This window comes from Sinocyclocheilus rhinocerous, unplaced genomic scaffold, assembly GCF_001515625.1.
Source record: "Sinocyclocheilus rhinocerous isolate Xijiao unplaced genomic scaffold, SAMN03320098_v1.1 scaffold254, whole genome shotgun sequence".
Taxonomy (NCBI): domain Eukaryota; kingdom Metazoa; phylum Chordata; class Actinopteri; order Cypriniformes; family Cyprinidae; genus Sinocyclocheilus; species Sinocyclocheilus rhinocerous.
In genome coordinates, this window is record NW_015628690.1 from 684,739 (window position 1) to 697,941 (window position 13,203).

At 37.5% G+C, this 13,203-nt stretch overlaps 1 protein-coding gene across 1 annotated transcript in view; it reads right to left on the reverse strand.

The window, feature by feature from the left end:
* The window catches only part of LOC107738201 (cadherin-2-like), a gene marked incomplete at its 3' end in the record, with an annotated part of 153,257 nt that extends 141,400 nt beyond the window's left edge, over positions 1-11,857 (reverse strand). The window contains exon 1 of the mRNA XM_016549937.1: positions 11,744-11,857. The remainder of the gene's footprint in view (positions 1-11,743) is intronic.
* Between the last annotated feature and the right edge of the window lie 1,346 nt (positions 11,858-13,203).

Here is a 13,203-nt window from a genome sequence, read left to right on the forward strand (position 1 = left end):
ACTTTTTAAAGGAGTATTTACCAGAAATGTTATTTACCAGAATTTATTTAGGAGAAAAATGTAAATGTGCAGTATTTCTGAAAAAAAAGAAAAAAAAAACTTTTTTTTATTTTTTTATAAAATCAATTAATTGGGGATGCTTTTGATTAATAAAATTTAATGGAACCATTAAAATGGAATCCAGAAAATAATGGAAAACAGAATTTGGTAAAGATAAAACTGTAAAACTCAATTAATTAGACAGGCTTTTTGATTAATAAAATTAAATTTAACTGATGAAATGGCGCACGTTGCGTTCCCAGATGAACGTTATAATAAACCCAAACTCACAACAACATGCAGAGATGGAGTTTGAGACGCTCTACACATGTAAATGATAACAGTTCCTGTGGAACTACTGTGAACGGAGCCGCTGTGTGACGCATGTATTTAACCTACACACATGTAAATAATTACAGCGCATATACTGTATTAGAACGGCATTGCATATAATTAATTAAATCGTAGCGTTTGTGAATTCACAATTATAATTTGTTATATGGTTTATCATCTGTTAAATGCTCCAGTATCGGTATTATACCGGTCTGTGGAACTACTGTGAACGGAGCCGCTGTGTGACGCATGTATTTAACCTACACACATGTAAATAATTACAGCGCATATACTGTATTAGAACGGCATTGCATATAATTAATTAAATCGTAGCATTTGTGAAAACAGTCTAATAATGTGTTTTATGGATTCTCATCCGTGAAATGCGCCACTTTTGGTATTTTGCCGGTTAGTCGACGCGAGCAAAATGAAGTCGAGGATTTTTAAAGATCGAATAGTTGAATAAAATCAACAAATCGCGACAGCCCTACACACAATAAAAAAAAACATGGCTATTCTCCTAACTTCACCACAATAAAACAATTGCAATTACTGTAGGTGAGTCCTTCCAGCACCTATTACTGGCCCCATCACCACAGCAGCAGCAGCCAAGCCTGATGGGATTGCCCCTTGAGCTTCAGTCTGCCATCTCCATCATTCTATCAACTTCAGTGTCTGTGTAAACTGAAATGGCATTACTGAGTGAATTACTGAGCATGGCAGATAGAAAAATGTTCTGATCTCTGTACGTGAGGACACCTTACGTGAGCGTGCCATTCGACCAATTGTCTCGAGTATTGTGGTGCTTTTTCCAAGTTCAAACAACACTTTTGCTCTCTGTTTGAATCAGTCCCGTCTCTGTGGAATGTACAATATACAGAAACACAAGCAGATCTTCTTTGAACATTTAGGGGGCGGCTGTTTATTGCGTTCCTCTTTTCCAAGCGGGATCATCAATTATGTATAATATAAGACTTTTACGATTAAGGCCTAAAAAAAAAGAAGAAGAAGCAGCAAGAAACAAGATTTAAGCCTGCCATTGAAAATCAAACCCACATCCCCCTCTCTAATTGAAGTGAGTGATGAGCCTTTTTAATAAGAATCAATCTGAGAAAAAAGGAAAATGCGGGATTGCGAGACAGGATTAATGCATCAGAAAAAGAAAGAAAAAAAAGACTCAATTAAGACTCTGCCAAACTTTGGCAAGCGATAACACATTAGCATTAAACACAGCAACCAGAGACATCAACATTGAATCAGAACCAAGAATTTTTCAGGTATAAGAATTCAAAACGAGTATTTATTGATGGTTTCAGAAAATACACTGCAAATGTAATCAAGGGCCACAAACACACACACATATATATTCCAGCAGTTCGTGTCACGCTATTACAATTAAAACCACAGGCTCAGCATTCCCTGGACCCAGGTATTGATGATTCATTTTGCATTTTATCAGAGAAACAGAAATGCTATTAAAAGGAGATCAGTCAGGCAGCAGGCATAAGGGGGCTCTCTCTAATTGCCTATTCATCAAAAGAGTTCCTCAAGTATATCCAGAGCTGAAATATCACGCATGACAACTGAACCGCACTCCATTAATTATGCTCCCAATGAACCAGGTTCACAACACTCCTCTTCTGGTTATTAGAATCTCAGTCTCTCTCTTCACTGGAGACTCACATAATCAGAGAGAGTCATACTTTAACAAACGAGGATAATCATTCACACTGGTAAACAGAGCTGCAGGAATAAATCCTCAGACACACACACACCAACTGACGAAGCACATTTTCTACATCAAATTGAAAAAAGTGGTTAAGGTGGGGGTTGTTGGTACTTCAAAACATTGTTAAACAATAGCGTGGGTGATGCATTGTGGTTTTGTACACATTGACAAACAAAAGACCATATAATAGCACAGAAACTCTGTTGTACTAATGCTCGCTACTAATGTTGGAAAACAAATTAACCATCACTGACTTGGATCTTTGAGCTTTTAAATTACCTTTGTCAACTTTTTACTTAATTGAATGTAGAGTGATGTGCCTGCTTCAAGTCAACATGAAATCATGTTTATTTTCTTTATTCATGCTCCTGGTCATATTGTGAACAATTCCTCATTGCACCTTATTAAAAATTTTAGTTTTCATAATCTTTTACCAAAATGTTATAACTTTCCTTTCCAGATTATGTCACCAAGCAGCTGCCTGTCATATTCATCTGTTTCGGTTTCAATCACATTTTTTCCCTCACAGCTGCCATATTTATGATCATCGGTGAGAAAAAGCAATGGCACAGAATTCCAAAACACTCAAGGGAATGATATCAAGAGTAAATGCAGATCATTGGTTTTGATCTGTACCAAACCATAGGAATTATTTATATGGACCTGTAGTCAGCACAGACATTGCCAATAATTTTAAGATTAAAGTATTAATGCAAATAGATTTTACACTACTGTTGCATTTTACTGAAGTTGTTATGAATTTAAAAAGTGTTTCTTTGGGGATTGAAGTTATAAGATATCTAATATATTTCAAATGCATTTAAAAATATATAAACAAAAAATATTTTTAAAAAAATTAAATGTTGAAAAATACATGTTTTGGATAAAATAAAAATTTTTTTTTGCAAAACTTTCAAGTCAAAAATCACTTAATGAAAGGAAACTAAAAAAATAAACATGAAAAAATTTAATGTCAACTTTGGTCAGGTAAGTAAACTATAGTATCACTTTATTATGTTTATAAATATAAGTATTTTCACATCCCACGTCACATTTAAAGGTATATTTAAGTCATAAAATGATGTACAGTGATGTCAAACTAAACAGAATAAAGAGCTTTTCACTCTCACTTTCCACAATCTCAATCAATTTATGATTGAACAATCCAAGTCCAACAGTCCAAAGTGTTGACTTTAAATGTGTAGAGGAACAATATTGGTATGGCACACTACAGCAGGGGAGCCCCCTGATCCTGGAGATCTGCCATCCTGCAAAAAGTTCATCTCCAACCTTAATCAAATACACATTAACCAGCTAATTAAGATCTTCATGAACACTTGATAATTTATAATTCAGACAGGTTTGTTGGAGCAGGGTTTGCACTGAACTCTGCAGGAAGGTAGATCTTCAGGAACAGGATTGGGCACCCCAGCTCTATTGCATCTAATGTATAATCTATCACCCCTTTATCTGCTAAATATTTCACAGGTGTCCTACTTGTCCTCGACGTGTCTGTGGAAATCAGACATGACGTTTAAAGCAAACATCACAGATTTCTTTGCACCAAAATTAATTTTGAATTGAGGAATTTTATTTTAATACTCAGCTTCTCTATTTTTGTTTACGCAACTCTTGCATTCATAAATGCTGCTGTCTAATTCAATCCCTGCAAGCAGCTGCAACTGCTGACAAACTCATCTGTCATGTGCCAGTGTAAGTGTGTACATGGGATACATTGTGCCTCAGGGTTCTTAATGTTAACTCTTTAGGCTCGGGCCTCATTTTTTATTTGGCTTTCACCGCATTTAAAGAAATATTCTGGGTTCAGTACAAGTTGAGCTCAGTCGACAGCATTTGCAGAGTAATGTTGGTTATTCCTTCTTTTTTTATATAAAGATCTAGGTTATGGTGTGGCATTTACAATGGAATTAAATGGGGCCAATTTTTGAAGGAATTCAAAGCTTTTAATTTTAGAAAAGCACTTACATTAATTCTTCTGTTAAAACCTGCATTGTCTGAGCTGATCATTTTTATGGTTGTTTTTTTAGGCTTTTAGGTGTTATGTTGCTGTGGCAACGAAGTTGTAAAATTGGATATAACTTTACACAGAAAAGGTTAGAAAGCAATTATTTCATGCTAAATTATGTTAACACATATTGTTTATTACTTGTGGCTATACTTTTAAAACAGCATGTATTTTAACGCTTACAGATTGGCGCCATTCACTTCAAGTTTCTCACTGTAACCCAGATGTTTGCTTTTTTCTAAAATAGGGGCAGGGAATACGTGTGAAAAATAATTTTTGTGTGAATCAAAATAATTCTACTCGTGATCGTCAATAGAGCTTAACTAGTATTGAACCTGGAATATTCCTTTAAAGGGTTAAAGTGTGCTCAAGAACACACACACTTTTCCAAGCGGCTCCTTGAGGCACAAGACTGATGAGAAAACATCTTCAAAGCCATAAACTGAGGCCTGCTCTGTTCGTTTGATGTGGAGATAATGATTAAGGTACATAGCGAGAAAACATTTCCATTCTACGGCAAATTGGAAAGAGTTGGAGATGGAGGTCTGAAACTCAAGACGAGGTGGCGAAAGATGATTGTCAGGGTCACTGGAAGTTTGGCTCCTAGAGTCAAATGTGACATAATTGGGACTTCAGGCAGCGGATAAGGCTGGTTGTCGAGGTTATTACATGCTTTGTTTTAGGGCTGCACAATTAATCAAATTTCTAATCGCGATTACAATTATGGATGCCACAATTACGTAATCGTTCAAAGCGGCAATTAATCGTTCAAAGTCCACTTATGTTATTGTGCATGGTTAAGATGCGTTTTTTTTTCTTTCTACATGTTATCTTAAGGGTTTTTCCCATTATTTTAATTTTAGTTTTAGTATAACATTATAACCAATCCGATGTTTAGTTGAAATTTGACAATACTATAGAAAAGCACTAAAAGTTTTTCAGTTAGAGTGTTTTCAGCTTGTTTATTTTCATATAAAAATGCGGCATGCAGTTGCATAAAACAATGGTATAAACATCATTCAAGGTAAATTGTGATAATCGTAATTAATAATCTCAATTACAATTTCAAGGAAATAATCGACAATTATGATTTTTGTCATAATCGTGCAGCCCTACTTTGTTTGTAACATCGGTTTTGAAAAGCTTGAGCCGTAGCTAGCGTACGATCACAGCTAAGGGAAAAAATGCAACAGACATTTTTTCTATTTTTTAATAAGACCAGGTAAATTGGTGGCAACTCAGTTGTGTTCACCACTGGCATGGGTTTCTGTAGGAGGACAGCAAGCAACTGACAGCAAATAAACAAGATGAAGTTCAACCGTCCTTCGATATGAGCCAAAATGGCAACCAAAAATTTCACATTTAAAATTCGCCACAGCCAGCCAGGCAGCCATCTCGCTGGTGATTTGTGCTCTTCCAGAGAGGCAGTGCATGACTGTATGAGGGGGAATACATCTGTCTGTCTGTCTTATAAAGCGGATGCCAGTCCATGTGCCACAGCACGTTCTTCCTCTGCTTCAGGCCCTCCACAGCTATCAGTCCATCATTGTCATACAATAATTCTGCATGTAATACCCGTCTGAGTCCCACAGAAACTGACATACTGTGTCTGCAGTGAGAGCGTGTTAAACCCACTCAACATCCTGTAGAACAGGCCAATTTAACACAGGAATAAACCAATTATCTTCGAAGAGTAGGCAAATTTACAATAGGATTTTTACAATTCCTGTCGGACGTCCGTGTCAGGGGTTGGGCTCCAACACATTAGTCCCTTTCATGACCACACACATTTTCCTAGACAAAAATCTCACTTTCGCACACTCATAGAGAGAGGCTTCAGCCTAATGCAAACATCACACGCTCACATTCATAGTCTAGCCCTGATTACACGTCGCTAAAGAGATACTGTTAATACAAACAGTGGTGGAAAAATGGACAGCAACTGATGGAGCTTATGTGATGTCTACATCTCTCTTGGCATGAAAACTCTGCCATATTCTGGGTTAAAGGAATTTTTAGAACAGGGTGCAATGTTAAAACGCAACTGACAGAATGTGTAACAATGTGGATTGCTACAAAAATGAATTTCTGCACATTAAAAGATGCATAATCTGGATTACAGTGAGTTGCTTGCAATGGAAGTCAATGAGGCCAATCAGTAAATGCTAAAACACTCACAGCTTCAATAGTACAGCACCAAAACATAAACAATAGTGTTACAATGATTTTAGTGTGGGGAAAAACTGCTTAACCTTCTGTGTGATGTTTTACAACTTCACTGCAATGACAATGCAGTCATAACCCCTCATAACCTAAAACAACTGAAAAACGATGATTAAATAACATTTTTAACAGAATATGTAATTGAAGTGCTTTTACAAAATTGTAAACTTCACATTTCTACTTTTAAATCCTTAAAAATGGCCCCATTGAACATTTTAAGTGCAGTGTTCATAATTTATGCTTTTTTAAAGAAGAAGAAGAAGAAGAAGAAGAAGAAAAATACATTTTATGGTAATCAACAGTTTGCTACAAATGCTGCCACTTGATCTAAACTTGTACTGAACTTGTACAGATATTCCTTTGAAATCTGAGATGCCTTAGTGTCAAAGAGATTGTAAAATCAATTGGATTATAATACACTACCAAAAGAGACTAATCTTCCCGCTTGGTAGAGCAGCTGATGTTTGAGAGCTGTATTACAGAGTGGCACTAATTATAGTGTAGGATTTATAGTTGTCATTCAAATGTTTGTCTGACTGCTAGAATGGCACAAGCCAATCAACCAAATCATTCTCATTCTCAGCCCCAGTAAGATTAGGCTACATAACAGACAGTGTAAGGAAGAAGGGATGGACCACTTGTAGATAAATCCATCCATCTTCCATTGTTGGTAACAGAGGAGTGCTGGAGACCACTTGTAGATAAATAAATAGAAGAAACCACAGCACTCAATATTTGAGTTAAAGACATAAAATTTATGATACTGTTGTTGCCAGATTTTATTGCTGATTTTATGTTATTGAGGCACAAAATTTTTTTGAGATTTCAGTCTTTCCCCATTTAGGCAGACAAAAGTATTGTGTGTATTAATCACACTGAAAATAGCTGCCTGGGGCCATTGCCAAGATGGCTGCCGAGTGAACTGACTTGCACTGAAAAGGATTTGGCTACATTAAGATGATACCTGGGAACCAAAACCAACCTTTGAAATAGAGAAATTCTTCCATGATCAGACCCCACAGTTACGCCCATTCAAATCTGAATAGAGAATGCTTTTTAAATTCTAATTACTACATTTGAACTGATTTAGAATTTTTGATTAGAAAAACTTTTTTCATAACAAACTTTGAATGTTGGCTTGAAATTTGAAGATGTATTAGGCATTACAGGCAGACAATGATAGGAATGGATGGATGGATAAACAGATTGATTGATTGATTGATTGATTGATTTTTCACAATCCAAAAAGTAAAGACTGTCTGTCAGTGAGTTTTTTAGTAAACAAAGGCAGAAAAAACTACATGAAAAAAAAAAACTCTCAGTTTGTCAATGGACACATTTCATTCCTCGGTGTGATTAGGTCCATGGGAATAAATTGTTTCAGTTTAATTTCTAGTGGCGAATATTCTCTCTCAGTGCCAATAGCTCTTAAAGCAGTATTTTATTTCTCACTTTAACAGCATATAACAAGTCCCACTTACTGCCTATCAGTAGAGACCACTTCCTGCCTTTGGCACAAAAAGCTCCACTGCCTCCCACAATATATTCAGAAAAACATTAAAATAACAAAATAAGAAAACTGTTTGAAGTTCATCAAAATAATACGCATATTCTCGCTCTACTAGTACATGGGCTTTTTACTTTTCACCTCAGCGAGCTCTCTAAACACAGAGATCGAAGGTATAACCTCATTTGCTCACTTCACCTGATTCTTTCTCATGGAGAGCCAAGAACATTTTTTCCTGAGTTATGTTAACAAATTGCAGAGGCACAGTGTTTCTTTCAGTGAAGGTTTTAAACATCTGCTAAAAGGTTTCTGTGTTTGGTTAGCTGGTTATGTTCCACTTATGAACACAAAAAACCAAGCTATTACATATCCTTGACACTAAATGCCATGTCAGAACGATGCAAAGCAATCTGTTAGTTTCCAAAGAGACAAATTGCATGATACTAATCTGATTCAGCATGGTAAAAAAAGGCCCAATGTTAGCTTTAATACTCACTTTAACTTGGTCTCTGAGGGCCTCTCATCTGATAAAGCTTGTCGACTTCATTTTACACAACAGCCTGCTGTAGATGGCATCTCTTTAGAGGAACAACTCGCTCTTTTCTGTGGAAACAGAAAGTCTTGCTTTCTAATTTGCAAAGGTTGTGTTGCTGTTGCATAGTGGGCCTTTTCTCAAATTGCAGCAAATGTTTCAGGTTTGGATCTACAACACAAACACCTTTACACTCACTTACATTCCTCACTTTTTCTTATCCTTTTCCTTGTCCTCCTTGCATGTGCTCATCGTTGCATCTATTGTAAATTAAAGAATTGCCTAGGGCTGTGAGTCAGACAGTCTTGCCAGTGACAATACCAGCATTTCTCTATTGCCGTTTTCATGCAAGCAAAACCTTTGTCCAACATAAGATGTTGAACCAATGTCTTGTGTCTATTTCAACATGGATGCCTCCTCATTTTCTCCTCACGCTATCTCTCCTTCTCGATTTCTCCCTTGGTAAATGCAAGAGCTCCTTGGGTGTAAACAATTACAAGCTTATTGCTGACACAGATTGCTGGAGTCGTGTTAAATAAAATCAGAGGAGTGTTCACCCGAACTGCAAGCTGCCTCCTGCCTGGCCCATTTTGTAACAGTGAACCTTCCCTTGCTGAAGCTTAGCCAAGCTGAAAGGGATTTTGTGCATCACAAAAACATTTTTCTGCATATACTTGCACTAAAAACAACAAAAACAAACCCCAAAAATACATTTGTATCTGGGTCCCTTTGATAGCGCAAAATCATCAAAGGAGCCAAATGCATTTCATTTTCAAGACACACACACACACAATTACTGTACAAGAAAGGATCAAATGGGGGGGGGAAATAAGAAAGGTGTGTATATGGACATCATAAACCCATAATACGAAATACATTTAGAAATAAAGTTGGAGTGCAGGGTTTTTTTTTTCTTCTTTAAACTTCTTTTCTGCCCCTCAAGTGTGTTTTTATAAGTGTTTCTGAAAAATTTCTTCCATTGCTTATTATTTTTCTTTGCCCAGCATGTGACAAGGGACAAAGGCCTTTCAGCTCTTCTAGTGTTCCAAGTAATGATGAAGAAGCTTGAAAGTTGATTTGAGAGGCCTTGCGGTATTGCAACACTCCCCAAACCTTTACGTCTCACATATATCCAATGCTACAAGCTATTAGATAGTATACCCTCAGCATGTAACACAAGCTAACCACACAAGACTTGTGCTATCTGCTTCATTCAGAGAAGAAAAAAAACAGGCTGTCGCTGCGCTATTGTAACCATAGCCATGTAAGTAAGATTTCCAGCAAATGGTGAGGCTGCACTTTGGGCGACCTGAGTTCGAGTCCCGGCTTGAGGTCCTTTTCTGGTCCAATTCCCTCTCTCCTCTACCATGATTTACAGTCTGTCCTCCTACTGTGCTGTCTAAATAAAGGCAAAAACCCCAAAAATAGAACTTATAAAAAAAAATCAGTCAGTGCTATGCAAAAACATCTCTCCACAGTTAGAAATATCCATGTTTGTCCTCTCATTTAAAGATGCGTAAAGTGTGTCTTTTCTGCCTCTATCGACAACAAACAGAACTGCACTCCCTCCAACTGCCACCGGTTGGACTAAAAGTCTAGTCCTGCCCTCAATTCACTCCATTGGTTGGGTCAATGGTCTTGTGTTCAGCTGGTTAGGATGCTCAGACAGTGTAAAGCTATACACTTTTCTGGTAAATCAACCAGTAATTACTTACAGGACTTATCATAAGTATATTGGACTTTCTATAAGTACAGATTATGTATAGACAGTAGGCTACTTACTGTGTGTGTGTGTGTGTGTGTGTGTAATATATATGTATGTATATATATACACCTTGCTACGTGTACTGCGTTAGGCTAACCGAGACTTGTCATTTGCACTTATATATTGTTGCTCTTTTGTTAGTTTTGACTGCTTTTATTGTCCTCATTTGTAAGTCGCTTTGGATAAAAGCGTCTGCTAAATGACTAAATGTAAATGTAAATGTACTTAAAGCACATTATAGGACAGACACTCAACAAATACTGGGAATACTAGCCTGCAAAATATGCAATGACTTCAGTCAAAGATATAGACAAACAAATAAAAATGTAACATTTTTGTTGCATACTAACATGGATGTAACGTACAATACGCTAACGAAAAATGATCCAACATGCTGTTGCTATGGTTACCTCCCCAGCCGAACGCGACTTCTGTTTGCGTACGTCTATTTTGTAAGCTCTGACTAACTTGTAAGCTAACTTTTGTGGTTGAAATATATAGTGAACTGTAGCTATATACACACTTATATAAAAGGGAATACGTAGACCTTCGAGACCACTCACAACCGTTTGTTTTAACCCTCTTTTGGGAGAGGGGTTAAGCTTTAGGCAGGTCAGACCTTGAAAGCTCAGTCAAATCCAACACATCATATTATTTCACTCAAAACCAACGGGTGATAAAAGCAGCAGCACATCTGCCTACTGCCATCAGTAATCATTATTACAAATAAACATAGCAAAAACAACGTCTGTCCTACTAAAAGGGCATTCCCGCTATTGATATATTTTGGGGAAACACATGGCACGAGCAGCAGAGCATACGATCCAGCCCTGTCGCCGCCGCGCGCTCGCTCACGCGCAACCAGCCTCACTTTGCGCCTAAAATCATTATTAGCGAAATGATTGTCATCAGTGAAGCCGTCGTTAGGGAAGGGACTAACCGTTTAATATTTGCCCCGCGAACACCGGGGTGTCGGTAAACGTGTCTGGTACTGCCCCGCGAATCCCTGAACGGCGACAGACTGAAACGCGCGCGCCATCTGCTCCAACTCTGCGCGCGCTCAGTCATGTGGAAGGTCCGCGTTTCCCAAGAGTGAGTCCCGTATTTAATAACTCATATACTCATATATCATAAAACCACCGCATGTAGGATGGACAGAACGTGTGCATTACAGAGTAGCCTACATGCTGGAGTACCTTTGACATTGTCAATGGGGAGCATCGGCACTTTGTGTTGACTATGTGTTGAATTATCTATACATTGATAAAAAACAATCGTACAGCGGACTTTAGATGGACGTAATATAAATGCAAGCGGACACAAACTGAACAAATTAAGAGAATGTTTCTTCTTATTCATATGGGTTTACAGCCAAAACAATCAATTCAGAAAACACACACACACAACAAAATATATTCAATTTGAAATGAACACATTTCAAATAAATCCACGGTGCAAGCGAGAGCTTATTCCTTAAATCCAACATTTAAAAAAAAGAGGCTCTAAAATATGAAGGAGACAGAAGCGCTGCCTTTGATAGCTCGCGGTAAATTCGTCCCGTGTGATCATAGAAAATATTAATATTTTACCTTGCAATGTCGATCTTAAAGCGAGGACTTTGTTTCCTGCGCTGAGTGAGTCTGTCGGTGTTCAATGACAAGCACTGAGTCAAATATGAACAGGGCAAACGCTGTTATTGCATCTCTCTCACACACTCTCTCTCTCTCTTCCTCTCTTTCTCCCATAATAAAACGACTGTTTTAAAATCCCTCATCACGTACTCACTCTCCGTCGCTCTCAGCAGTCTGCAGCCTATCACAACAATCATGACAACTATCTCTTACAGAAATCCCATGTATAATAGAAAATAAATTCCTATAATTTTGCAATCATCACAATTTACAACATCATTACTCCCTAATTATGGTAATATAGTCTATCGGGTGAGTGCAGTTATTTGCATTTCCCCCTACATTTCAATAATTTCTCTTAGGCAAGAGAGCACAACAGAAACACTATGTGAGTCCAATTTTAAAAAGACTATCCCTCCTCCATCATAGAAGCAGAACGGAGCCAGTCAAAGCATAAATGGACGTATTTATCCACCCGGGAATGACTGTTTTCTTTCTGTTTGGTGTTGCTGCCAAGGCTTACTTTGTGTGTGTACGTGTGTCTGTGTATGTGATGAGCTTTAAAGGGCACTGTTTTTAAAAAGTGATGGAGTCTCTGACCCACGTCGTTCTTCAGTTTCAATATCACCTCTTTTATGCATGACAATCGTTTAAAAACAACTTATCACAACAGCACAGAAAATGCATTTCAATGTTAACAGACACTTCTGCTTAAATGGATAGTTCACCCAAAACTGGTTCCAAACTTGTATTTTTGAAAACATTTTCAACTGTTTCGTCGTTATGAAAGTCAAAGTGGTCCAAAACAACATTGTACCACTCTGGTGCAGTCACACTTCAGGCAACCAGAGTTTGAGTCCTGGCTTGAGGGTCAATTCCCCTCTTTCCTCTCCCAAGATTTCTTGTCTGTCCTAGTGTGCTTTCTAAATAAAGGTGGTATAAATACGTTTTTTTTTTTTTTATATTATTTTAAAATGAAGTGACATGTGGCCAAGTATGGTGACCCATACTCTAAATTTTTACTCCAAGTGTGCACTCACACAGTAGTGAACACACACACACACCGTGAACACACACCCGGAGCAGTGGGCAGCCGGACCTGAGACTCAAACTCACAACCTTCGGGTTACAAGTCTGACTCTCTAACCATTAGACTTAAGACCATTAGGTCTTAAGACTTTTTAAAAAATATATTTCTTTTTGTGTTATGCAGAAGAAATTCATACTGGTTATACAGCAATACACACACAAAAAACAACTCTTTGGCTGAACATGATTCAATCATGGACAGTGGTTCCACCCGACTAAATCAAGTTATTTGGACATATCTAATTTTAGTTGAGTTTACAACTCAGTTCACTTTAATTCATCCTGTATGAAGTATTTGAGTTGTCATTGTGCAGAAGCACTGTCCATGA